We start from the raw sequence: 25,890 nt of genomic DNA on the forward strand, positions 1-25,890 counted from the left end.
TATCCCCTAGGGACTCTCAGCATAGACAGAGGTACCACAATAACATTCTACTGCTTATCATGAATGCTACGCATGCCATTTTTAATAAGTCTAACTGTTGGGTCTGCTCACATTAACCGCAACACAGGGATAAGGGGCTAGGTTGGTATATTCATCTTTTACCTTTGACAACTGCTTGCTATGCTTCTCTTAGAGCACTGTTATTTGGCCAGTGATAGCATCTCAGGGAACTTTGATGGCACCAATTTGAATCGTTTTGAGAAACGTGTTTCAACTCCCCTGGGATGCTCGCTTTTCGCAAACAGGAGTAAACCGAATGTTGCTTCTATTAGGCCTTCTGATAAACTGTCTCGTCCTTTCCAATCTTTGATTTCCTTTAAAATGGCTCCAATAGGCAATAGGGATGCCATGCCTCCTTCTTACACTGTTAATCATAGCCCCGATTCAGTCTCCTTCTGCATACAGAGGAATGGAAATCAGTCAATGGGAAATTTTCTAGGTTGTGCCAACGTTGCAAATTTGATTGGGGAAAACAGACCTTTGTATGTAGGAGAACCTGTCTACTTTGTCTGCGGTAACGTAGCATTCCCATGCTTGCCCATGGACTGGCAGGGAACCTGTTATTTAGGGATCCTGTTACCCGGGGTGTTTATAGCTAGTACAAGATAAGTTTCAAAGGCTCGTCCACGGCGGGATGTGAATGGTGACACCCCAGCACAAATCTTGGGAGATATAGCTAAATCAGTTGTGCCATTTTGGGGGCAGATAGCGAATTCAGAAGATATCAGAAAACTAGCGAGAGTACTGGAGAGAGCCATCAACCGGACCACGGACATACTCTATAATATGACCCTAGAACAGAAGGCGATAAGACTAGTAGCACTTCAAAACAGGATGGCATTAGATGTCATTCTGGCTGAGCGTGGTGGAGTGTGTAAATTAGTGGGGTCCGCTTGCTGTGTTTTCGTATATTCCTCCCCAACTATCTTCAAGGCAATACAGAATCTGCACGTCCTTAGTTCCGAAGTGCATGTTCCCGAGGGAAACTGGGATCTAAGCGCTTGATTCTGGGACTTCTTGTGATCTTGGGGTTGGAAGGTACTTTCGGTCTTGCTAATTATTTTGGGAATCCTGTTGTTTCTTTGTTGCTGTATTCAGTGTCTTCCTGGTATGTGTTCGATGCTAGGGGGATGTTGCGCACAAGTGATAGGTTCGATATGACATAAAGTGTATGCCCCAGATAAAACTTCCAAAGAATATGTGTTGAAAGAAATTTTAGCAAATGACCTAATGGCAATAGATATTTCCGACAGTGATTCAGGGTGCATAGACGATGATTCATGGCGTTATTTGCAAGGAGATCCTAAGTAGTTTTAGCACTTGGCATAGGCCAAAAGGAGGGTTTGTCAAAAGAGAAATTATATTGTGCCTTCTATTGCAATAAATATATGTATATTGGCCTACGCCAAGCTGCTTGAAAGTCGCTTGCGAAAGAATCCGTGTTGCAAGGTCCTGACCTTAAATCAATGTAAGCCACCATTTTAGGCCAATCCTCCATTTTAGGATTCGCTTTGTAAAAGTCACCCTGTGAGTTAAAATGGTGGACAATGTCATTCCAAAATACAACATGGCCGTCTTGACCTCTGTACATAGCCAATATGTAACTTGCCTGCAGGCCACTTGTTGAGGTCGTGAACTAAGACCTTGTCCTTCGTTGACTTGTGTGGAAGGAATTACTCGTGTAAAGGAACTAAGCCACGAGTATACTATAAAAACAATGTATTCAAATACTGAACATAGAACACTTGTTTAACCGCATTGTATTAATGCTTAAGAAGACTAGTATGGAAAAATCCCAGATCACACAGTTATTGCATAGGCTTGTTGATACATGTATTAAAGGCAAACCAGTTATATGTGGTTGTTCGAGACTTGGCACGAACCCTAGATCGGTGATGTATTAAGTGGAATATTAATCCGAAGTGGGGCTGGACATCGTGCCCACCAAGTGTATAAAAAGCAAATGCATTCTAATGTACAGCATCTCTCACTGAACACACTGAACCAGGCTGGAGTTTGTTGTGTTGTACTGAGGGCCGATAGCTATCTGATTTTGCTCTGTTTTTGTAACTGGATTCAGTATAAAATAAAGTACTTTGTATGTTCCTTTGTAACCCGTGTTTGGTGTATTTCCTTTTGGGGTAGTCAGCCTCGGTATTTTGATTTTGTTTTCACAATAGGAATAAGCTGTGGATAAGCTGTGCCCGTGAAAATGTGTTTAATATTTTAATGGAACCCCACAAAGAAAAGTGTTTTCTCATAATGCTTGACAACAAGGGCACATACAGTAAATGGATTAGTACCACTCTGGATTGAGCCGATTTTTTAATAATATTAAAGCACAACCTCCACATCTAGGGTACATCCATTTGCAGTATCTAGTATATGCTAATGTTCTCGTGATCTGCAATCAAACCGCAATAGGTCTTCAAAGAAGCCTTGTGGCAGTAAACCTTTTACTAAAGGAGCTAGATTTGAAAGTCAACCCATCAAAGATGAAGATATTGAGTGTTATACCCATGGAAATCGCTGTAAATAGAAACTCCAAGTTCAATTTTGCATTTTAGAGTCTAAAAATTGGGATCAGTTGACGATTATAAATACTTGGGTGAAATGTTTTACACAGTTAGGAACACATGTAAGGTTTTGAGCAGCTTAATGAATCAGGCAGAATTGCTGCTACCTAAATGTGATCGTTAGATTAGAGATTTGGAACATTCTTAATTTGGCCATTGCTGTTATTTTACAAACAGAAAATCATTCCTAGAATGATTTATGGTCCACACACTGTTTACTCTGATGTGAAGTGGGACAAAATAGAGGCATCAATTTGGAGAAAGACTCTGAATCCCCTGCCGTGTCTGCCTGTCAATATTATACACCACAATGTGGGTTTGTTCTTGCTGAGAGACTTTATAAACTGGCAAACTTTGCAATTGCACTCTAAAATGTTGATGCCTGTCACAGTTACTCTGTGTTTTAGGAATTGTATACCCGAGTTGAGGTGCACCAGTGTAGAGCACTATTTAATTTGGTTACAGGATATAAACATCTATTAGTGAAATTAGAGGTTACAAATGAGAATCTAATATTAACTCTGACTAAGGTGAAACAGAAGTTATTTGAAGTAGATTGGTGTGAAAATCAATTCTAACAGTTGGGTTACTGGGTATCGGTTCATTTTATCTGTGATATTAAAGGATTTAACATGTTGCCGTGTGTATCTTTTTAAACATTTTCCTCATGCGATTAGATTTGAGTTTTTAAGAATAAGATTTAATCTGTTTTTAACTAAAAAGTGGTTTGTGCAAGGTCCGGGGTGCCTATGTCTTGGAGACGTTGTAGACATTGTAATGCTAGTATGGAAAACCTCTAATGACTGTGTGTACCATTTTAGCACTGCTGGGATACGATGTATTTACAAAACACATCAATTATGAAATGAGCGTGAATTTGGACTTTTTCTTCCATCGTATTTTAAATGCTCGTAAATTGTCACTTTTTATTGCAGCTTTGAATTTTCTAAACGTTGTTTATAAATTGGATTGCTTGCAATAGGATAGTATGTTGTTTTAATCGTTTGAATGTGTACGCCTCATATTATGTTTAAACTGAATTGTATGAATGTATGCGTCATTGAATTGTGCAAAAGGTTTAAGTTTATCCAAAGTGCACTAACAAAAAAAATATATATAATAACACGCTTTCCTGCAGGCAGCTTGTGTGAGACGCACGCTCCCTCAATATTTGTGGGAGCATATAGCAGAGATTTAGGCAAGCAAGAGCTACCATTAAGTGTTTGTTGTGTGACGTGAGTGAATGACACACATGCCATTGGGTCACACATGGGTGTAGGAGAAGAACCAGCAGCAGGAGCAGCACAGCATCCATGATGGTAGCTTGGCTGAGACACACACTCATGCAATTTCTGTGGGAGAAAAATTGATTGATTGATTGTTCATTATATGCTTATACACAGGTGTTTCAAAGCGCACTGAGTAGCAGAGAATCATGAAGTGATGAATGACACACATGCCATTGGATTGGGTGACATTTGGTGGGAGGAGGAGGATAGGGAGTAGGCCTTGAATACATGAGGTCCGCAGATGCAAGATGCACCCTATATCTTAGGTTATACATTATACATTCAGAATGTCTCCACATTTTTGTGTGTTTCTCTTATTGGCTCAGGATCCTGAAAAATGTATAAGATGAACTTTCCTTTAACATTTTACTTCGTGTGGGATATCTAACATTGGGCAGTGAGACTATTCAACACATATTCACACGGAGTCATTGCATACCTGTTAAGCTAGGAGTTACTCACTGTGGCACAATAGCAGACGCCATGACTTGCTTCACCTCGGGCCTCATGGATAACCTCATACCTTGTCTGCTGTCATTCGATTTACAGCAGACCTGCTCCCTATAAGTACAGTGCTCCGTAAATAAATATTCATTCACCTGCATGTTACAGTGACACCGGCGATGCTGGATGCTGTAGAAAACCATTGCTTCTCAATTAGATACATCAAGATCAGGTCTCCCCAATATGGAATGACAGAGAGCATGCTGTTCTGAGGATATCCACAGGGTCAGGAGAGAACTAAGCCAGACCTTCATTACTTGTATTCGGTTTGATATCAGTGGAATTAAATAAAAGACATGTTATTAAATCATCAGGTATTGCACATTATTGGAGTCGGGGAATTTGATCGCATTAGCTTTTCCAGAAACAAGGAACATTAATTATTTTTAGGTACTATTGATAAAGTGATGTGTTTGTGTGAAATATAAAAATAAACAGGTGACTGAACAAAAAGGAACATAGTGGTGTAGACTGAATGGTCAAGACAAAAGTAACACCATATTCTTTTTGTTTTAATATAATGGGAGATATTAACAGATCATCACTGGATTTATTGTATGTGTAAGATTCTGATGCTTCAATTTAGAGACCATGTGGAAGCAGAGCTTTTTTCGCCGGTCTCCAGCCACCTCCCAGCTGTCAGGCCAGGACGTGCAGTCACCACCCAATTTGCCAATCAGTCTGCCATTAGCAGCCCAACGGTAGTAATGCCCTGTCAGAGGGGCTTTCACCAGGCAGATTACTTGCACCACCAAGAAGCTGCTGCTGTCCCCCGAAAGCTCTTTTGATGGTATTAATCATAGCTTATTGGAGCAGACCCACTCTTGCCCACTTCCTGAAACAGCTCTATCATATATACATAGTAGGACATGGGGAGATCCTTTAGGGTTAATGAAGGCGGGTCTAACGGCTTGAGGGAGGATATCACCCACACTGATATGCCAGGGTGATAAATATGCTACCACCACCGGCCAGCTGTATCTGCTGAAGAGTAAATAAAACGTGCTTAGTGCCTCGCTCTTTTGGAAGTGAAGAAGAGACAGAGCTGTCGGTTGCTAAACCTAAACATGGTGTAGTGCCTACTTCACGCTGGCATTGTTGGTCAAAGGTGGCAATGGTAAAGGCTTTTTCAGGCAATCTGTAAATCAAGGCCTTAGTGAATTAAATAATTTAAAATGAAGCCCTCCCAATATGAATATTGAATTAAAATAACGTATACGTTGACACTAGCTAAACGTGCTTCTCGTGGGATAGTCGGGATGCTCATATACTTGAAAAACAGAATATTTGAGATGTGTAAACGTTTTATTAAATGCCATTTAAAGGCTGCTAAATTAAGAGTTGGCAAATAGAGACAAGAGTACAGGACTGAAGGTGAATACACTTCAAAAAGGAGAATCAGTGCCACTTTAGCAGATCCCTTTAAGACCAAAAAAGTTATTCAGCGATATTGACATCCAAAACATGCAGAGAAAACGATTACTTCTCTTCTCTTCGACTGAATGTTCTCTCACCGGGGGCTCGACTTTTGAGATTGTAATTACACATCTGCAAGGGTCGTACTTGAAGATACGGGACTAATTCTCAAAAAGGCACATACGCAAAAAAGCACAGCGAATACACATTAATTGCACTACTTATTCACACAGGTGCATTGCATATTTCTGAGGGGCTTTGAATCGTGACAGACCCTTGCACACATTTGTGTTGCAATCATGCTTACTAATGTATAACAGGCTGCCAGCTCCCAAAGGTGAATGTGCACTGGGAGTGCATTCCATAGAAATGGGCGCTTAAGGGACATACAATTGTTAAAAGTAAACAACAAGAAAAACTTGTCTATGGCCTATAAATGCACGCAGATAGCATAAGTCCATACCGTTGCTTTTCTACTTTAAAAAAGGTATCAAAAACTTACTTTAATACACCGAAGGGCCTAATTCACAGAGGCGTTTTATAATGCAAAACCCCACCAGAAAAGGCTCTGTGAATAAGGGCCTGACTGTCTAATCGGCCAGACTGATTTTGAAACAGTCTGTCCACAGCCAGGTGATTCCAGGCAGAATCACTTGCTACAATGTCACTTTCCCTTTGATTATTCTTTGCAATGTGCTCATTGGTCTCTCCCTGCACTGTCTATAGCATTGCCCTTGGCTCAAGTATTGCCCGCAGAGATGTGCTTCAGACTGATGATGCCCAGAGATCATAATTGGCATGGTAATCATCCTTGTCCGAACCTGTGGGATGGTGAGTCAGTGAGCAACGATTATCCTGTGTTTCTTCTGCACCATGTATGGCTTGCCCTTGTACTTGAGGTGTGGGGTGGTTTAGCAGAATCCAATGCTCTGATGACAATGTGTGCTACTTTAAGTTCTGGCGATGAACTATTTGAACTGCATTGTATCTGCTTGTTGCCCTCAGCACTGAGTTTGCGAGGAAGGACCAAACAAGTGCAAGTCAGTTTGGCCTCATTGGACGAGAAGAGAAGAAGATCAGCTCAAGCTTCCTGACCATGTCTTATCCACATGGCACAAAAGCAACCTTGGATGTGTGTCTGACCAGTTAGGATTCCAGGGTATGTTGTACATATCCTGAGTCCCTATACATCACATGCATGGAATTTTTCATTCTACTTAGCGATACACACCAACCAAGATATTCGTAGTATACACAATCTTCCAAAGATTTCTCCTTTAAAACATGCAACAAGTGTTAGGAAGAATCATAGGCAGTACACTTTGGGAACACCACACATAATTAAGACTACAAGTGTAAGTACAAATTCACCTTTGGTCCAAGCCTGTATGTGGACAGGATTTTACAACCCTTGGTTCAATTGATACTGACCTATTTGAGAGACACTACCGTCTTTCTGCTAAACGTGAATGAGATTTCCTGTTTGTCTTCGGAATGTATTCTATTTTCTATGGATGTATGTAGCTTCTAAACCTCGATACCTCGATACACCTCGATACCACACCAGGAGGGGATTGAAGCAATGGAGTGGATAGTGTTGCAATCAAGTAACGTGAAATGTGAACCACAGCTAGTGGTTGAATTATTTAAAATCATCATTCACAACAGCTACTTTAGGTACAAACAAGAGTATTTTGCACACGTGTCTGGAACAACCATGGAGTCAACAATGGCCCCAGTATATGCGAATATTCACATGTATTGATTTGAGAAATAGTTTGTACTAGATAAAGCTGAATGGTCTACACAGATCATTGTTTGGGAAAGGTACATTGACAGCATTTTTGACGTCTGGTGTGGCTCCAAAAGTGAACTGGAAGAGTTTTTTAGTTACCTTAACAACGTACACTCACGTATCAAATTTTCCCTAGAAATTGGTGCTCCTAAATTACATTTTCTTGATGTACAGTTGGAAATTGTCAACAATCAAATCAAAGCATTACTTTTTCATAAACTGATAGATGTAAATAACTTACTGCACTATGCAAGCTTTCATCCGAAACCGATGATGGCAAGTTTACCGTACAGCCAGATTTGAAGTCTTAAAATAAAAATCACAGATACTGATGATCTACAGAAAGAATTCAGGGTATTAACAAACAAGTTTGCCTCTAGAGGGTATCCCAAAGAAATTATGGAAGAAGCGCACACTAGGGCTCTGCCTATTACAAGGGAACAACTCCTCACGCCTAAACCTAAGAAAGAGACAGCCTTGATTCTACATATCTCTAAATATTCCAGACAGAGTTTTCATATCAAAAGAATTGTACAAAAACATTGGTCTATTCTACATCACGATCCAACTCTATTAGAACTGTTCCCACGACCACCAATGATGGTGTATAAAAGAAGCACTAACCTTAGAGATAAGGTAGTGGAAGAGGAAACGGGACCAAAACAGGCCCAATTGACATTAGCAACCAAAAAAAAGGGGACATTCCCCTGTTTGACCTGCAGTCATTGAAATAATGTTGTGAAAGGTGAATACATTCTACATCTGCAGATTGGCAGGAAGATTAAATTAAAAGACTTTGCTACCTGCAGGTCTACGAGGGTCATTTACAGTACCAAATGCCTATGTAGCCTCATGTACATTGGCCAAACAGCCTGATCGGCTCGGGAGAGATGGACAGAGCACAAATCTCATATCCGCTATATAACATGCAAACTATATGAGGACCCTTGCACAAAGAGAGATGTTTTGGATTGATCTCCTGGACACTATATCCCCTAAAGGCCTAAATGAGGAGTTCTCCCTCAATTGTTTCATTTAAGATATGGATCATTTGTCTGACATTTAAATTCTTCATCTGGACAGTTTTCAATTGGCTACGTTTGGACTGGTTTTAGTTGAATGCTTGTGTATTTGAATTACATGTGAGTTTTGTGATTCCTCACTTACTTTTTTAATTTGTATTTTCTTCCAAGTAGTTCTGAATATCAATAGATTTCTTGCTTTCATTAGTATATGTTATCTTATGGGTTTTTGGAATCTCCTAGCAGGCATTTTCCCTATTAGTTTTCATCCATATCTTTATGCTGGTTCATCTAGTTATAGGTGACTATTGATTGCACTCTATTTCTCTAGATTGTCTTTTATGTTTTCACTGTTATCAGGCACTTGAATGAACATTCTGTTGGGACTTGAGTCTTTCTTCTATATCCATTACTGTTCTTGATATATCTATCTTTATGGTTAGTATTTATTTTTATTTAGGTGTCCCCATTTGTTTAATTCTATTTCTTTAGATCTTCCGGAATTTAGATGGATTAGGTTTTCAGTGGTTCAGTCTGTTTTCTATATCTATTGTTATTTATTCATCATTCATCTTTTTATTTCTCTTTGATTATTTTTCTGTGTACCTGGCGATGAATGGTTTTCAGCACTATATGCCTGTGGATACCTTTGAAGAACAGTCTAGATTTGTCACTCAGGTAAGCATTGGGAAGTTTCCAAGTCAGGTGACCTAGTCACGTGAACGCTTACTTCCCAGAAGAGTTTCAGAGTTCAGGCAATACACACGCATTACGTGGATACGACGCATGTGTATTTGGAAGTAGCAACTCCGGTTGTAGTTGGAGCTGGAGGATGGTTTGAAGAACGTAAGTAGGTAAGGAGATCGTACATATTAATGTTTATGTGCATTCGCAAATACATTATAAACGTTGGTTTGTTTTGTCCAGGCAGCAGTAACGTGACATTTGGGCATATGTCTCTTTAAGTTTAGCAGCATGCCCATATGAGTGTTTAAATGGATTCACACTTTACACACAAACGGGTGCACACATTAATGTCAGCTAGAAAGTAGAATACTGACGTGGGGGTACTCGGACTTCCCGAACAAGGATCAGTCTCCATAATAAGCCTAAGAGGTAAATAATGTGGATTAGCAAAAATGTTTACGTTAACTATAATAGCTCTGTGATCTATTTGACATATACCGGGTCTGATTGTATTTTTTTCTGTAATGGTCTTTTTACAACTCAGAGGCTTGTGCTCGATGGATTTCATACTTGGTACATTAGATCTGGTGAAGAGACCCTTCGGTTACTGTGACATTGACTTTAGGTGCTCTAGTTCCATTTTACAGCATGTTTACCACAGTCATTATCCTTCCTCCAAATGCGTTTTTGAGGATGTATTTTAATCATCAGCACCCATATGGGAATTGGGTACGCATTTTTCTCTACCTTATCTGAGCTTTGTGAAAGTAGATTTAGAGTACCCTACTCAAACTGATTATCCTTTATATTCTCCATAGATTACCCTTTGATCTGATTGAGCACTAGCTACTTCGGAAAATACATTATTCATGGAACTCTCCTTGGTGCGGATCCGTGCATATCTTGAATTAGTATATTGTGTGAAGCGCACATCTTTAGCTAAACATACTCTCCATACCGTGTTGGCATGTCCCCGTTGACAAGAACATTACAGGAATTGATTTTAGCATTATTTCTCTTTTAGTTTTACTTTTTGTAGCCACACCATGTGTGAATTAAGATACACTATGCATGAAAAGATAGTGCACTGAAATAATAACCAATTCATTGTACAATACAGTGACTCTTTTGAAATTCGTCTAGTGGTAATACATGTATTGATTTTTTCAAGTATATTGAAAATATGTTGAATTATGCGTTGATTGATATTTTTGTGTATATATGTGATTGTAAAATGTTTTGCTCCTGAAGAAGGGGTGCTTCGAAACGCGTAGAGCTCGAAATTTCTCCTCAACACAAGAACATTGTTCCCTTTTTTTTCCTTTTCCATGATGTCCTTATGTGAAGCCATATTCAATTGTTAACCAGAAATTATGTATGCATTTATTTTTGTTTCATTATTTAAACTTTATTATACATATGTGAAAATCTAAACAGTGTATTGACTGATTTATTTCAGCTTAAATGGTGTGCAGGGGACAGGAGTATCTTTAGAATTAGAACCTTTTTCTTTTTCTTAGTACAAGCCTGTACTTAACAGTAAAGAGGTAGCGATGGCTGAGCAGCCAGACTTATCTCAAGAGTAAAGTGAGCAGTATCAGACGTTACACAAAGGACAGCAATTGTTATGGTTCAAACAAGCACAGACACAAGGTTTCTGAGTAAAAGAATATACATTTATTTACACCATCAGTTATTAAACAGTTCACTAAAATAAAGCAGCAGAAACTCACAATCTTAATACACTACCACCCAATGAATTCTGGACAAGTTAAGCTCAAAATGAAGTGTGAGCAAAATGGCACTCCAGCAATTTAAAAGGTAGGTAAAGACAAGGTTATTCAAAATCAAGCAGAACCAACAATTAAGTAGACAGGGCAATCTAGAAAATGGTTACAACAACTAGGATTCAAATGAATAGGCCTGGGCCAATGTTAATGGTTCAGTGTTTTTGCATAGGATCGCACAGTTCAGAGTAGTTTGCGGTTAAGTCTTTGCCAAGAGTTCGAAACGAAGTTGGTTGAAAGAAAGTTTATTTAAAAGAGTAGAGAAGGACAAGCCCTCGGATTAGCAAAAAATTTCAAACACTTTCACCATGGTCGGACGGAACGAACAACCGGATTTGAACAGTACATTAGTAGAAGATGAATGCTGTAGCTGAGGCAGGTCCTGCAGGTTCACGGTTCCTGAAGCGACTGTCGGACTGACAAGAAGGAGGAAGACTGGAGGGTCCTGCACTGCCCAGGGAAGAAACCAGCAGCAGAGCTAAGCGAGAAATAAAAGGTGCGCTCCTTAAAACCCAAACAGGGTTCCGTCCTCCTGATTATCCGGTTCACTGCAGCGATGCACAGCAAATTCGACCAGGGGAGGTAGGCCTTGCTTGGTGTTTGGAGAACTGGTCGGTCCCACCAGCACAAGGGAAGAAGATTCCTTGCAGATCTTCTCTTTCGTTGAAGTTTAGGAGATTTGGACCCACAGCAGTGCTTCACCGGGAGGTTCAGTAGTTGCAATAGCCCTCTTCCTTCAGCTTCTCTTCGGTTCTCTAGATCCAGTGGCGACTCTGCCTTCCAAGTCCCAGAGACCTGCTTTTTATGCAGTTTTCCCCCAGAGACCTGCTTTTTATGCAGTTTTCCCCCATTCGCACAGCCTGGCTGTCACTCACACAGCAGGGTGGCTGTCCTGGCAGGACAGTCACCTAGCCAATCAAACAAGAGTGCAACTTTGGTCTCCAAGGAGACCCTTGCAGGGGGCCTAAAAACCCTCCCTCACATCCTGTCCACCCAGACACGCAGGCGCCTAAGGATGGCGAACAAAGGAACCAAACCTGGTTTGGCACGCAGAGTAAAACACGAGAAAGACCTTTACAAAAAGAAATGGTGAATAAACCCAGCCGGAACCAAACAAAATTAAAAGGGGTCCAGCGGATTAAAGTTCGAGGCTACTAACTTAGCCTAAAACAGTACCAAGGCTATTTTCATAGTCACATTAGGAAAAAAATGGTAGATACCGCTGCCACCAGCCAACTCTTAAAGAAAGGGGAACAAAATAATGTTCCATGAGAAAACAGACAAAAAGGGATAACTATTAACCGTTTCCAGTACTCTTTAGAAGATAGTTTATACTGGGTCTGTGAATTTAAAAAGACTAATAAAGTCAATGGCAACTTTACATGTTCTGGGAGACAGTAGTCAGTCCCAGAAAATGGAGTTTAAAGTGGGAAGTCTGAAAAAGACAACCCTGCGTCACTACACTAAATGTGCTGTGTGCCACACAGTAAAAAGATGATACCTATGGAGTAGGTCAGACTCCACAGTCTATGAACACAAAATAAAATGTAAAAACACACAGCAAAACACATGTAAGAGTGGGAAAAAAGGCTCACACTCTTCCCAGGTGAAAAAAGAAATCCTAGAAATCCAGCAAATCTGCTGGGGACTCAGTAGGTAAGGGAAATTAGCCATTCTGGAGAATTCTCCATAACAACAAGGCAAAGGTTTATGTATTGGTCTACAACATCCTCAATATTACAAGTACAATTTAAATTACATAGAAGTGGAAATTCGATCATCATAAGCACAAGCAACACGTCAACTAAGTTTATCAATCACGTGATCATAGCAATAATGAGATACTCAGTCTGAGAAGAATGCATAGCATATATTGTTCAAATGAACAACAAGCACAAGACATCAGCTGGATTACGAGACTGGTACATAAGAACTACATATTTAGCTATGACTTTAAATTAAATCAATGTACTTTGTGGAAAAAACTGAAAAAGCATTATGGGAACAATTCACGCAAATGGTATGTGCAAATGATTAGATACGCTGGCACGTGTCCTTCGCGTGCACTTGCCCATTTCACCAAAATCACAAAGAGCATCTGAATGTGCACATCTTAAGTGTACATACACATGCTGATGTCCTTTTCACCACTTTTGTTCATTCTCACATATAGGAGGGTGTTTCTGGGAATTTTAAACTGCATCACCTATTCACAAATATATGTGCTTTACAATGTGTAGATAAAAGCAGCACTCTCTGAACAGACACCGGGGATGCACAGGGCCTGATTCACAGAGTGTTTTCCTATGGGATTGTGTTGTGGTCTTGTATATTGCATTACAGTGAGTTGCAGGAAGGCATGTGTCTGGTAATGTGCTTGTGTGGAACCGAGGATCGAGTGATAGGGTATTATAGATGACATTATAAAGATGACGGTTGGGAGTGAACGCAGAGTCAGAGAGAGAGCGATAGCCTGGGCAGTGGAGTGCCAGCCTTCTGCCCTATTTACATCCAGGTACTGCGAGGCACTTCATATCCATTGCACAATAAAGCCAGTGAAACTCATCCAGGTGTGGAAAGCGTCCCTTATTACTTACCCGGCACTTTCATCTCACCGCAACATACTGGCGGGCAACAAGGGACATGGCCTGCTGCAGGGGGCGCAGATTGGCAGATGCTGCTGCCCCCATGTCTTCATCATCCAGGGTGTCCTGTGTGATGCAAGAAGTATTGAGGAAATTTGTGACCGCCATCCAGATTTTGCAGTGGTCATGGTGGAAACCATAGCACTCCTCTGGTGTATATTGGCTGATGAGAGCGCAGAGACCAACTGCCACAAGATTTAGCAGTGGCTTCAGATACCTGTGCACCGCGTTGTGTATTACACGGTGTCCACCTACCAAATGATGACATCAGGGCAGCAGACACCTCAAAGCGGGTGTGTGCCCTTTCAGTCAATACCTGGCTTGCAGAATGTGTGTGATGCCGTCGGCCGTTTGCCCCATCATCGTGTCCACCTCAAGAGAAGGGTAGAAGATCTTACGTTCAGCGTCTCCCCTGAGTGTGATGATGCTGCCTTGAATGCAGGCAGTGAAGAGCAGCAACATGCTGCCATGTATTTCCGGGAGAAGTGGCAAGAGCTCCCACACAGTGTTTGCAGTACCGGAGCAGAACAGGCAAGCGTGACAGGGTTGCTTTTCCTAGCTTTGTGAAGAGTTGCCCACTGGGCAATTGGACCTTTTCGGATGCTGTCCCCAAGATTGGGACTTTAAAAGGTACTGTGAAAAGCCGCATGGACTGTGTCATGAATGCCTAAAGGCCCATCGAGTGTCGGAGGAGGATGGACAGATCACCAGTGATGATAACCTAATGGTTCTGAAGGATTTAGATCAGGAATTTGTAGAATTACTTAAAGAACTGCACACTATTGAGGATGTTGCAAGTGTGTAGGTTGTGTCAGTGTGTTTGACATGTCTGTTCTGATTGGCGAGCAATGATAGTAGCATGAATATAACTGCATTAACAGAATTCATTTGCAGGTCATGGAATTTCTAATTTTGAAATGAAATGTTTAATTTGCTTATGATACTTCTGTGTCGTGTGCTCCAACTGGTACTCTTGTTTTTGAATAAGTAGTGTTGTTTACTGTGATTGATTGTTGTGTGCTCCAATTTGCACACATCTTTGGAAATGAATAGTTGTTTCATTCAGGTGAAAGTTAGGACTACCACGAATGGCTGAGCTCAATGAGGCAATGATTCTACAGTTATACGTTTTACTTGGTTGTGTGTTGTGGATGCCATGTGTGTGCCTTACAGCCTCTGCCTACATTGTAGGCATGGGTGATGTTGTGTTTCTCACCCCATATATAACTATGGGTATGTGAGTTGCATTTCAGTCATGTGCAATTGTTGTGTTAGGTTTTTTCTCAAGAGTGTGTTCTTGACGTGTCTGTTGGTCCCTTTCAGCTGCGTCTAGTGTGTTAACATTTTTATCAGGATTTGCAAGAACCCTACCACTATTAATGGTACAAGAACTTTTGGGACTGATGGCAATGTTTTTTTTTTGACAGGGGGACCTTTGGCCAAAGTCTCCTGGGCCAACGTCAATGGTTCAGAGTCTTTGTGTTGGATAGCACAGTTCTGGTAGTAACGGTAAAGTCTTTGCCACAGAGTTTAGAAGAATTTGGCGTGGCAAAAAGTTTGACGATTGTTTAGAGAAGGAGCCTTCGAAGTTGATAAAAGTTTCACGCACTTTCTCCATGGCTGAAAATATTTCCAGACCGCGTTTGCACAGTACCTGGTTAATGAAGAAGAGCTGTAGCTGAGGCAGTTGTTCCTGGCAGTTTGAGCAGATCTCGTTATTCCTGAGCTTCATTCATGGGGACAAGAAGGAGGACATCTGGAGGTTCCTGCACTGCCCAGGGATGAGGCCAACGGCTTTAGAAAGACGTTGGTTTAAGGTGTGAGTCCTTCCGTCTGGTTTCCTTCCCTCTGGCTATCCGGTTTTCAATAGAACTCTGATGAAAATTCGACCAGATGGGGACAGTGTCCAGGTGGCTTACGAGTTGGTTGTTCCCACCAAACTCAAGGGAAGAAGTTAACATTAAAGGGCTTCTCTGACGATTGGAGTTTCAGGCAATTCGGACCTGCAGAAGGGCTTCACCTGTCATACAGGAGTTGCAGCAGCCCTCTTCCTTCAGCTCGTCTTCGGTTCTTTTATTCCAGTGGTCGACTCTGCTTTCCAAGTCCCAGAGACCTGCTTTTAAACAGTTTCCCCCCATTCATTCCAGGCTGGCTGTCACTCACACAGCGGGGTGGCTGTCCTTGCCAGACAGTCAGCCAGCCAATCACACCAGAGTGCATTCAGGTCTCCTCGGAGACTAAGCACAGGGAGTTTCGGGCACCTCGCTCACATCCGGTCCACCACAGACACTCAGGCGCCAGAGGAGGGCTTCCGCACTGACGCCCACCAAAGGCCAATGAACAAAGGGACCAAACCAAAACACAAGAAGGACTTTTCCTAAGAGAAATGGCGAAATGGCGAAAAAAGAGCACCGGAGTCTGTTTTTATAGATAGGTCTTGGGCGCAATATTGAAAAACATGGCTGACCCGATGTTTAGCTACCGTTGTTAGCGGTAGGGAAAAATAATGGTAGTTGATCTAAACCACTGCCACCAGCAATTTAAAGTAGGAAAAGGTAACATTTGACTGTTACATGAGTGTCTTGACTCAGGGGAAGCAGGGCAACCCCTCCAGCACTCTATAATAAGATAGTGTGTGCTCAGTCAGTAAATTTAAAGAGACTAGTAAAGCCAATTTAAATTTACATGCTCTAGGAGACGGTATTCATTCCCAGAGAAGGTATTTAAACCTTGGGGAGTCTAAAAGACACCCCTGTGCCACTGCACTGAAGGTGCCGTGTGACACACAGAAAAGACAATGCCAATGGAGTTGTTTTAAAACTCCATAACCAAAGAACACAAAAGTGAAACACAAACAAAATACATTGAAGAGTGGGAAAAAAGGCTCACACTCTTCCCAGGTAAGCAATCAAATCCTAGAAATCCAGCAAAGTTGATGGGGGTCTCAAAAGGTAAGGTAAATTAGCACATTTTGAGAATCCTACCTAACAGGGCATTTCCTATTCTGGATGTTTTGTCTGCTGAGGGGGCAGAGGGATGCCCATCTAAGACCTTGTTGGGGCTTGCTGAGGGGGCGATTGCCATGGGGCATACATATGCATTTGAGGCATTTTTTTTTAAGAGCTGAGAGGATGTGTAGTGTGTTTGGTGGATGCTGGTGGGCCTGCTGTTTTTGTTTTCTGAGGTTGATGTACAGGATTAGTACTTGGTTGTGGCAGGACCAAAGCTCCTGGAGTGGCAGTCCAGGGCAGAAAGAGGCACGTTTGTTTGTGGTTAGTTGCTCTATCTTTGAACTGGTTGTGCTCAGTTGTGACAGCTCTGAGGTCAGGGGGTGGCAGCTTCTGGCGAAAGGAGCAATGTTCCATTGGTGGTTCTGGATTGTTACCTGTGTTGGTGTTGTTTTTGAGGAGTATTGATTTAACATCTATTAGATATTCGTCATCAGGAAGTCTCATTTTGCCTCTCCAAAAGTTTTTGTGGTGTGTGGCAGCTAGCTTTTGCTAGTTCTTTCGTTTTGCAGGGTGTTTCTGGTGTGGGTCTCCATCGAGTTTGTGACAATTGGATGCTAGAAAGTTTTAGTTCTGCTTTGGGCATCCCTTTTGTTGCATTTTGTAGTCTTGGTTCATTCTCTGTGGTTGGTGAAGTGTTGGATGTGTCTTTTGTGGATCTCGTGCAACATTAGTAAGATATTGCATCCTTGCAGGCTGCTTATAGTTTTGGTGAATTTATAGTGGTTTTTGTTGTGCAACAATGTTTTATCTTAAGCGGGAGATGTGTTGGAGTGCTAGTATTTGTGTGATAGTGGTATGGGTACTGTTTTTAGCTAATGTCTCCTTTATCACCTTGGCCCTCATTACGACCCTTGCGGAAATCGGAAAACGATGGCGGAAATGCAATACCGCCATCGAATAGCGCTCGGTGCGACTATGACCCGTCACCGCAAAGTACGAAGCCATTAGCGACACCGTAGTGAACGCCAACGCTAACTGCACCAAGCACGCGCGCGCGCGCCATGCGAAACCGCAAACACCACCATGGCGCAACGGTACGCCAATTCCGACCCTAGCGGACATGTACCTAACGCCATCAGGCATGGCGTAATGTACCATTCCGCCATGGTGAGAAGTACGGCATCGCGAATCAACCGTAAACGGCCCCACTGAGTGCCTGTACACCGCTCCCTGCCCACAAAGTACAACTCCCCGTAGGTGCAATGAAGCCACAATGCAACCATTGAAATGTACAAGTCACCCATGCATGGCAACGAACAAAAGAAACACAAGAGGGGCCAATGGGAGCTGCAGGGCACAGATGGCACGAATACAGAAGCCATCCCAATGGACATGACCACAGTCCCCCACCAAGAAACGCACGCAAACACAGGCACCTGTGACCAGCCATATTCCGAGAATCACATCATTCCACCAGTCCACCTGGCTGACCGGCATCTGTTACACAAAACCCAATCCCCCGCCCCTGAGCATGACAACATTCAAACTGTCATATTGGCAGCCCCCATCCCTGACCTCACGGGCTTAGTAGGCAAACGCGCCCAGTACAGTACCACGCAACTAAACTCCGAAGCTGGAACCCAATGCAGATCTCCTCACAATACATCGCCCCCCAAATAGGCATATGCCACATCACTTGCAAAGAAAAACGCTACACGGGCCAAATCAGAATAGAAATTTAATGCACATCAAAGTCACCAAGCCCATACAGCCATCAGGCCATGAACTCCTAAACACCAATCACCATTGTGGGCTGCATCCGCAAGAAATGACCAGCCACTACTTGTGTGTCGTCCTGTTCCCTCATGGTACACAGAGCCACATTCACGTACGAAAAGGCAACATGGAAGCGCACAGAACCGCAGGGCCGTCCCAATGGGGAGGCACTAGTCCAGCTGAAAGGCCGAAATGTTGCTCCGAGCCACCAGTACTGCGTAAGGGCATGTGGGCCATTGGCGATCGTCCCATAAGATCGTAATGCTGCTCCACTGATTAACACGAAGCAGCAGGTGTCGGGAGTAAAACCCATCTGCAGGAGTGGCATACAGATGGCAGTGGCAAAAGGGGAGGAGATACCTGTCAACCAAAAGAAAAGAAAAAGAACAGAATGGCCATCAGAATTACATTCCAACAACTCACTTCAATGATCACACGAAATCCACAGCCATATGCATGCTAGCCCACTCCAAAGGATCATCACCACCCCAAAACCACTTGCGACTCATAACCATCTATATCGAGGTGCAAACACCATCACAAACGAGTGTACCTGTGCATGCGTCTGTCAAAACAGAATCCATCAGTTGGGAATGTTAATGTGCATGGACACAAGTGACTGAGGGCGTGTCGAGACAGGGAGGGCTCAACAAGGCCAGATAGACGATGGTCCCACCATGGCAGCCCTGCATCACATAGCGTAGGGGAGGCGGATAGATCCCAAGAAGCCCTGTACATGGCAAACTCTGTATCAAATCACCTGCCCATGCATCCATGCATCATTCCCTCATCCCGGAATCAAAACGCCTGAATAATTACTCACATAACATTAGAAACATCCATTGAGTCTGTGCGTTATGCAGCCTGCAAAATCCACAGTGCCCCAGCCCGTAATTCCAGTGTTGTGAAGTAACATGTATTTGGGAACGGCCGGCCTCATCGCCCACGTAGCAATTGCGCATCCCAAACTATTCATATCAATCATTGCTTCCTCGCCATGGGCCCTGTCTCAAGGACATTGAACAACAGAACGTTATATTTGCAGTCAGACCTGTGGGCATCTCCTCGCCGCTAGCTGGAAACCGAAAGCGCCGCCCTTCGCATTCCACATTTGCAACATCACGTCGAAGAGGCATCTGTGGCCGTTTGAAATCACTAATTAATCCATCTAGTGCGGCTGTGTGTGAAAATGGCAACTGCCTTCACCCACAAATGGGACGCCCCGCCCGTCATTGCAACTCGGTACAGTGATGCATGAGGGCCCACCGTTACTCGAGTACTACGTTCCACTGACCCTTCACAAGTCTGTTCGCGACTGCACAGATAGTATGTGCAACAATGGGACCACAGCAGAATGAACATGTCAACCAATGTTACACGGCCATCGGGTACAAATACATGATTGCAATAGCAAGATGCCATTCCCCGATTTGCAGCGTTGTGCGCGGGACGTGCTCGGCCAAAGGGGAGAGCAGTTTGCACAGGTGGAATTAATCACCACAGGTGGAGGCCATACAGCCTGAAAACACATAAATTGCACAGCCAGTCTCCTCCCACAACCACACCGAAATGCTACCGGCAGGACTCGCGATGTTGGCCCTGGGGGACCTGATAGCACTGCAAGTACTCCAACTCCAAGAAGAAGACGAACACCAACTGCAACCGGCCGCACGAAGGAGACGCAGGAGGAGGAGGAGGCCAAGGCAGGGCCAGCAAGGGCCGCCAGCACAGCCACTAACACCACGCAGGCAGCCCGCAATCCCACGCCTCCGAGCACATCCGTTCAACCTCACTGATGAGCAGATCCACACCCTCTACCGTCTGGACCGGGACACCATAGCCGCCATTGTGGACATGACACAGGCTGACCTTGTCAGCATGATAGATAGCCCAACCGCCATCCCACCCCTACTGAAGGTGGTGTCTGTACTCCACTTCCTGGCCACAGGCACCTACCAGCACACAGTCGGACAGTTGCATGGCATTTCTCAGCCACTGTTCTCACGGACACTATTGCAAGTGCTCGATGCCCTCCTGCAGCACGCAGACGACTACATCTCTCTACCACGCTCGGAGCAGGAAATTACCAACACAAAAGTGGGATTCCATGCACTTGCCGGCATACCGGGTTGCATTGGTGCCATCGACTGCACCCATGTGGAATTGGTCGTCCCACATGCCATGGAGGCCCAGTACCGCAACCGAAAACAATTTCATTCCCTGAATGTACAAATGGTGTGTGACTCCAACAGGATCATTACACATTGTTGTGCCCGATTCCCTGGATCAACCCATGATTCTATGGTCTTGAGGAACTCTACAATACCACGCTACATGGAGCGACACGCAGGGAACAGATCCTGGCTACTCGGTGAGTCTCATTACATGCATGATTATGTGGGGAATGTGATTTGGCAATGACCTGGCAGGAAGGGGGGGGGTGTGCGTACGTAGCAATGGCATTCCACATCATACGTTTCTCATCCACATACAGGTGATGCTGGATATCCACTGAAGAGATGGCTCCTCACACCAGTCCGGAACCCACGGGACCAGCATGAGGAGGACTACAACCATGCCCACTCACGTACCCGTGTAGTCATTGAACAGGCATTCGGCCTACTGAAGACTTGTTTCCGCTGCCTCAGCAGGTCTGGCGGGGCACTCCTGTACCGCCATGAGAAGGTTGCAAAGATGGTGATGGCATGTGTCATGCTCCACAACATGTGCGTACGTAGAAATGTGCCCATGCCCCCTGACGCAGAACTGCAAGCACCTGATGATGGTCATGATGAGGGTGGGGATGTGGCAGCACCTCATGGAGTCTGCGAGGCACCGGAGGCCCGTGACATTCGTCAGCATCTCATTGATGTATGCTTCTAGCACTCACGCCTGGTGGCTGATACATGGACACGGGACTCGTGGCACTGTGCGTGTCTGGGACATGCACAATATGGACTGTACGCCTATGATGGCCTAGTACACAAAAATCAATGTCCACACATCTCATTGGTTGATCGTGCACTTTTTATGGCATATGTGATGTCATGTTGAACACCCTATCGACCCGCCACCCAAGTGAGCCCAACACACCCCCTCCACCCTCCTACCTCCCCCCCGAACCCCAGTGTCCAAAGATGCTCATTGTCAGTGGGCTGTCGCTATTGCAAGCCCCCTCTGCGGGTATCAGGGGCACCCCTGCCTGTGGAGCGCAGGTTCCTTCCAGATCTACGTTGGGGGCTGCCCTGGACGGAACTTGCAACGGATGATGTGTCTGCCTGCTCACGTCCATGCATGTCCCTAAGGGTTTGCGAGAGCTCAGTGAGCACACGGCGCACTGCGGCAAGTTCGGCACATACGTCTTTGGACGTCGCATGCAGTTCCCCCCTCAGGCTCTCGGTGCTTCTCTCCATTTGGACTCTCAGGCTCTCGGTGCTACTCTCCATTTGTGCCCTTAGCGTCTCTGTGCCTCTCTCCATTTCTGCCCTAAGTGTCTCAGTTGATGTTTCTATGTCTGCCTTAGTGCCCCCACATTCATCGGCATGGTCCTTGAGGAGCGTGGCCATTTGCTGCTGTTGCACGATTAACTGGTCGAGGGACTGTTGCCTCTGCTGGGCCATGCCCATTTGCGGGGGTGTCACAGAGGGGCTGTTGTCCTCATGTTGCCTTGCCACAGGGCTTGTGGGGGATGGCCAGTCGTTGTCTTGTGGGTGCCCCTGCGTGGTATCCTCATGTTGTACGGGATGGGACAGACAGGGGGATTGGGACAGGTCATGGATGGATCTGACTTCGACATCCCCGTTTTCTGTGTCGGAGCATGCTGCCATCAATGGGGTGTCACCTATGGTGCTGCTGCCACCAGAGGCAGTGCCTTCTGTGGCATCCATTGGGGGGACCTGTGGTGGTGGTGTTGTGGGCATGCTGGCTGCTGGGGTGCCTGTTGATGTTCCCTCCTCTGTGCTGCCACCTGATTTGTGCTGCTGCCGTGTCTTGATGCGTGCAGCTGAGGTGGAGGGTCTCTGGCCGTTGGTCTTGGCCCTCTTTGCAGGTGTGCTGGTAGGGGTGTCCTGTAGCTCGTCGTTTGGATCGGACCCTGTGGTGGAGTAAAGGAGGGCGAGGGTTAATGATGGGTCTGTGGGAATTGGAATGGCATTGTATCACATGCTCTGGGGTGGTACCTGAGGGTGATTTGGGTCGGGTCCTTGGAGGTGCTTTGATTTGTGTGTGGAGTGAGGGTGCAGTTGTTTGGCAGCCTGCAGTTAGGGTGTGCCTGCTGCACGTGTAGTGCGTGTATTAGGGGTTTTTAATTATTTATGTATTTATTGTGGGTTTTTACGTGCGCTATCAGGCCGATGTGTGTGGCCGTTCTCCTGGACATGTGTTTCTGTTGCACTATGTGGACGCATGGTACTTCACATGGATGGACTGTGTGGATTTGGCATTGTTTTATCTGGCCCACCTACCTGAATCTTCGGATGTCTGCACTCCTTTCTCCATCCCTCCGACTCCCTCTATGCTCTCCATTCCGATGGTGGAGGCACAGATTTCTTCCCAGGGGGTCAACTTGATGGGTGATTCAGGACCTCCCCCGGTGGCTGTGGCAATGTTGCGGTTGGCAGAGAGTATGCTGCGGACGCGTATCCGCAGGTCGTCCCATCGCTTGCGGCATTGCTGTGGGGTGCGGGGTGCGGTCCCCACCGCACTTACCCGCTGTGCCACCAGAGCCCATATGGTCTTCTTGTTTGCAAGTGCCGTTCTGGTCATTTGCGTGGAGAAGACGACGGCAGCATTCTCCTGGAGGGTCTCGGTTAGCACGGTGAGTTCCTCGCGGGAGAAGTGGACCTGCCGCTTGCGGTCGCACGCTTTCTTCGCTACTTTTCCCATTTGTCTTGGTTTCGCTAGGGTGGGTGACGGGTTGGGGTGTGTTTCAGGGTAGTGATTTTAGTGGTTGTGTGGTTTTAGTGGTTTTATAGGTGTACGCCGGGATGTTTCCCGTTCCGGGCCCATGTTTTTACTTCCGTTTCCGTATATTTCCGGTCACCGTACTTTCCGGTAGGCGCACACTGCGGTGACCGCTAAGAGGGGTGGCGGTATTGCACCTAGGGCGCCGTACGGCGGCGGTGTGGGCCGTTTAGGGGTCATTTCCGCCATCGCGGACTTTGCACTTCCGCCGTGGCGTGGTGCTCGTGCCCGATGGGTCGGAATGGGCCGCACTTTGCTCCTTCGTGCAATGGCGGAAACGCTATTTACGCTGGGGCGCTCCGGTCAGTCACTTTCCGCCAGGGTCGTAATGAGGGCCCTTGTGTTATATTCCTTTATCACTTCTGTTATATTTGTATCGCTCCTGTGGTTGGTAAAGGGGGAAGTGTGTCGCATTACAGTGAGTTGTTGGAAGGCTGAAAGTTTCTGGTCGCATGCCTGTGTTGAATGTGGGAGCGAGACATAAGGTATTACAGATGCCATTCTAAGGACGACCGTTGGGAGTGAACGCAGAGTTAGAGAGAGAGCTATAGCTTGGCCAGCGCAGTGCCAGCCTTCTACCCTATTTACATCCAGTGTCCTGCGAGGCACTTCATATCTGTTGCAGCAATAAAGGCAGTAAAACACTTACACGTGGACCAAGCATCCTTTCTTACTTATCCCGCACTTTCATCTCTCCGCAATAGATTGCGACCTTATAAAAACGCTTCTGTGAATCATATCTTGAATTATTGTTTGGTTTTATTTCCGATTTTTAGAAAAGCGTTCCTAATGTCAAGACCAAAAGTAAGTGATGAACATCATAAATGATATTGGAAAATAAAAAATAAAAAATTACAAATAACATTACATGTATATTTAATTTAAGTCAAGCCTGTATATGTTCGGTTCTCTATGTGACCTTTTTAAAACCATAGGAACCTAGCAAAACTTAAATTACCCAGAGTTTCAGGAACATTAGTCTAATGTGTTTTAAAATATCACGTTGTCTGAGCGCATTAATAGGTTTGTGTGAAAAGCATAAAGCATGTAATATGAAATAAAATGTGGCCTTTAATGAACCAGTCTTGGCCAAGTAACCAGTGTTTCAATCAAGAGCCAGAAGAGGATTGGTTTAGGCTATAAAGAGTATCTTCTGTTGATTGCACTTATATCCTTGGCGTTGCCTGTTCTGTACATGGTTCTTAAACAGAGCATCTATTCGTTAACATGTGATTACAAGGGCCTTCTGCACGAACCATTTGCACCCTAATGATTAGTATATGTTCATCGGTTCTATAGAATGGCACGTTTGGCTTTTGTCAATATAAAATGATCCAAATGACATGATAGATGTCTTTTAATACTGGCGATTTCACTCATAACAACACTATACACTAGTGCTGAAAGCAGAGGGAATGCAGAATTAGCCAGACTAACGGCCAATTCATAGAAAAAGCACTAACCTTGCGGCATAAAGATCATTGCTCATACTTGCATGCACAAAAGGTGTAGCTTTGTAAGCTCATTGAAAGATTCGAAAGCACAAAGTAACCTGCACCGCAAAGAACAGCGAGTTGCTACCGGAACACCCACACCACGCCCCCACGCAAGCATAAACCAGCGCCAACAACCTTTGCCCCACCATCCCGCACCCAGGTGAAACTGACAACCGTCCATCATAACTCAAGTCAGCACCCTGGCGAAACTGCGCATTGTCCTCCTGTAACTCAAGCCAGCACCCTGGAGAAATTGCCAACCGTCCTCCGTACTCAAGTCAGCTCCCCGGCGAAACGGCAAACCGTCCCCTGTAACCCAAGTCATCGCCCTGGCGAAACTGAGAACCATCCCCATATTCAAGCTAGCACCCCGCCGAAACTGCTGACTGTCATTCCTAAGTCATAGCAGCCCCATCAAGCCCTTACACCTCCCACCACCCCCACTGACTTCTGCCTCTTCACCAGGCAGCCACCTCACGTCCGCAGAGCTCCCACTACCTCCCCTGACTTGTGCCCACTATCCCAGGGAGCCTGTTCAATTCCTTCCACCTACCACCACCCCCACTGACCTCCAAGTACTACCCCAGGCAGCCCCTTCAATCCTCACACCTCCCACCACCCCCACAGACCTCTGTTCACTACCCCAGGCAGCCAGCCCAAGTCCTCACAACTCCCACAACACACACTGACCGCTACCAACTACCCCAGGCATACCCCAAAAGTCTTCGCACCTCCCACCACACCTCTCACCTCTGCCAGCTACCCCAGGCAGCCACCTCAAGTCCTCACACCTCCCACCACCCCCACTGACCTCCGCCCACTAGCCCCAGCAGCCCCATCAATTTATCACACCTCCGTCCAACCCCACTGACCTCTGCCCACTACCTCAGGCAGACCCCACAAGTCCTCACACCTCCCACCACC

This window comes from Ambystoma mexicanum, chromosome 7q (genome assembly GCF_040938575.1).
Source record: "Ambystoma mexicanum isolate Mex_15411 chromosome 7q, UKY_AmexF1_1, whole genome shotgun sequence".
Taxonomy (NCBI): Eukaryota; Metazoa; Chordata; class Amphibia; order Caudata; family Ambystomatidae; genus Ambystoma; species Ambystoma mexicanum.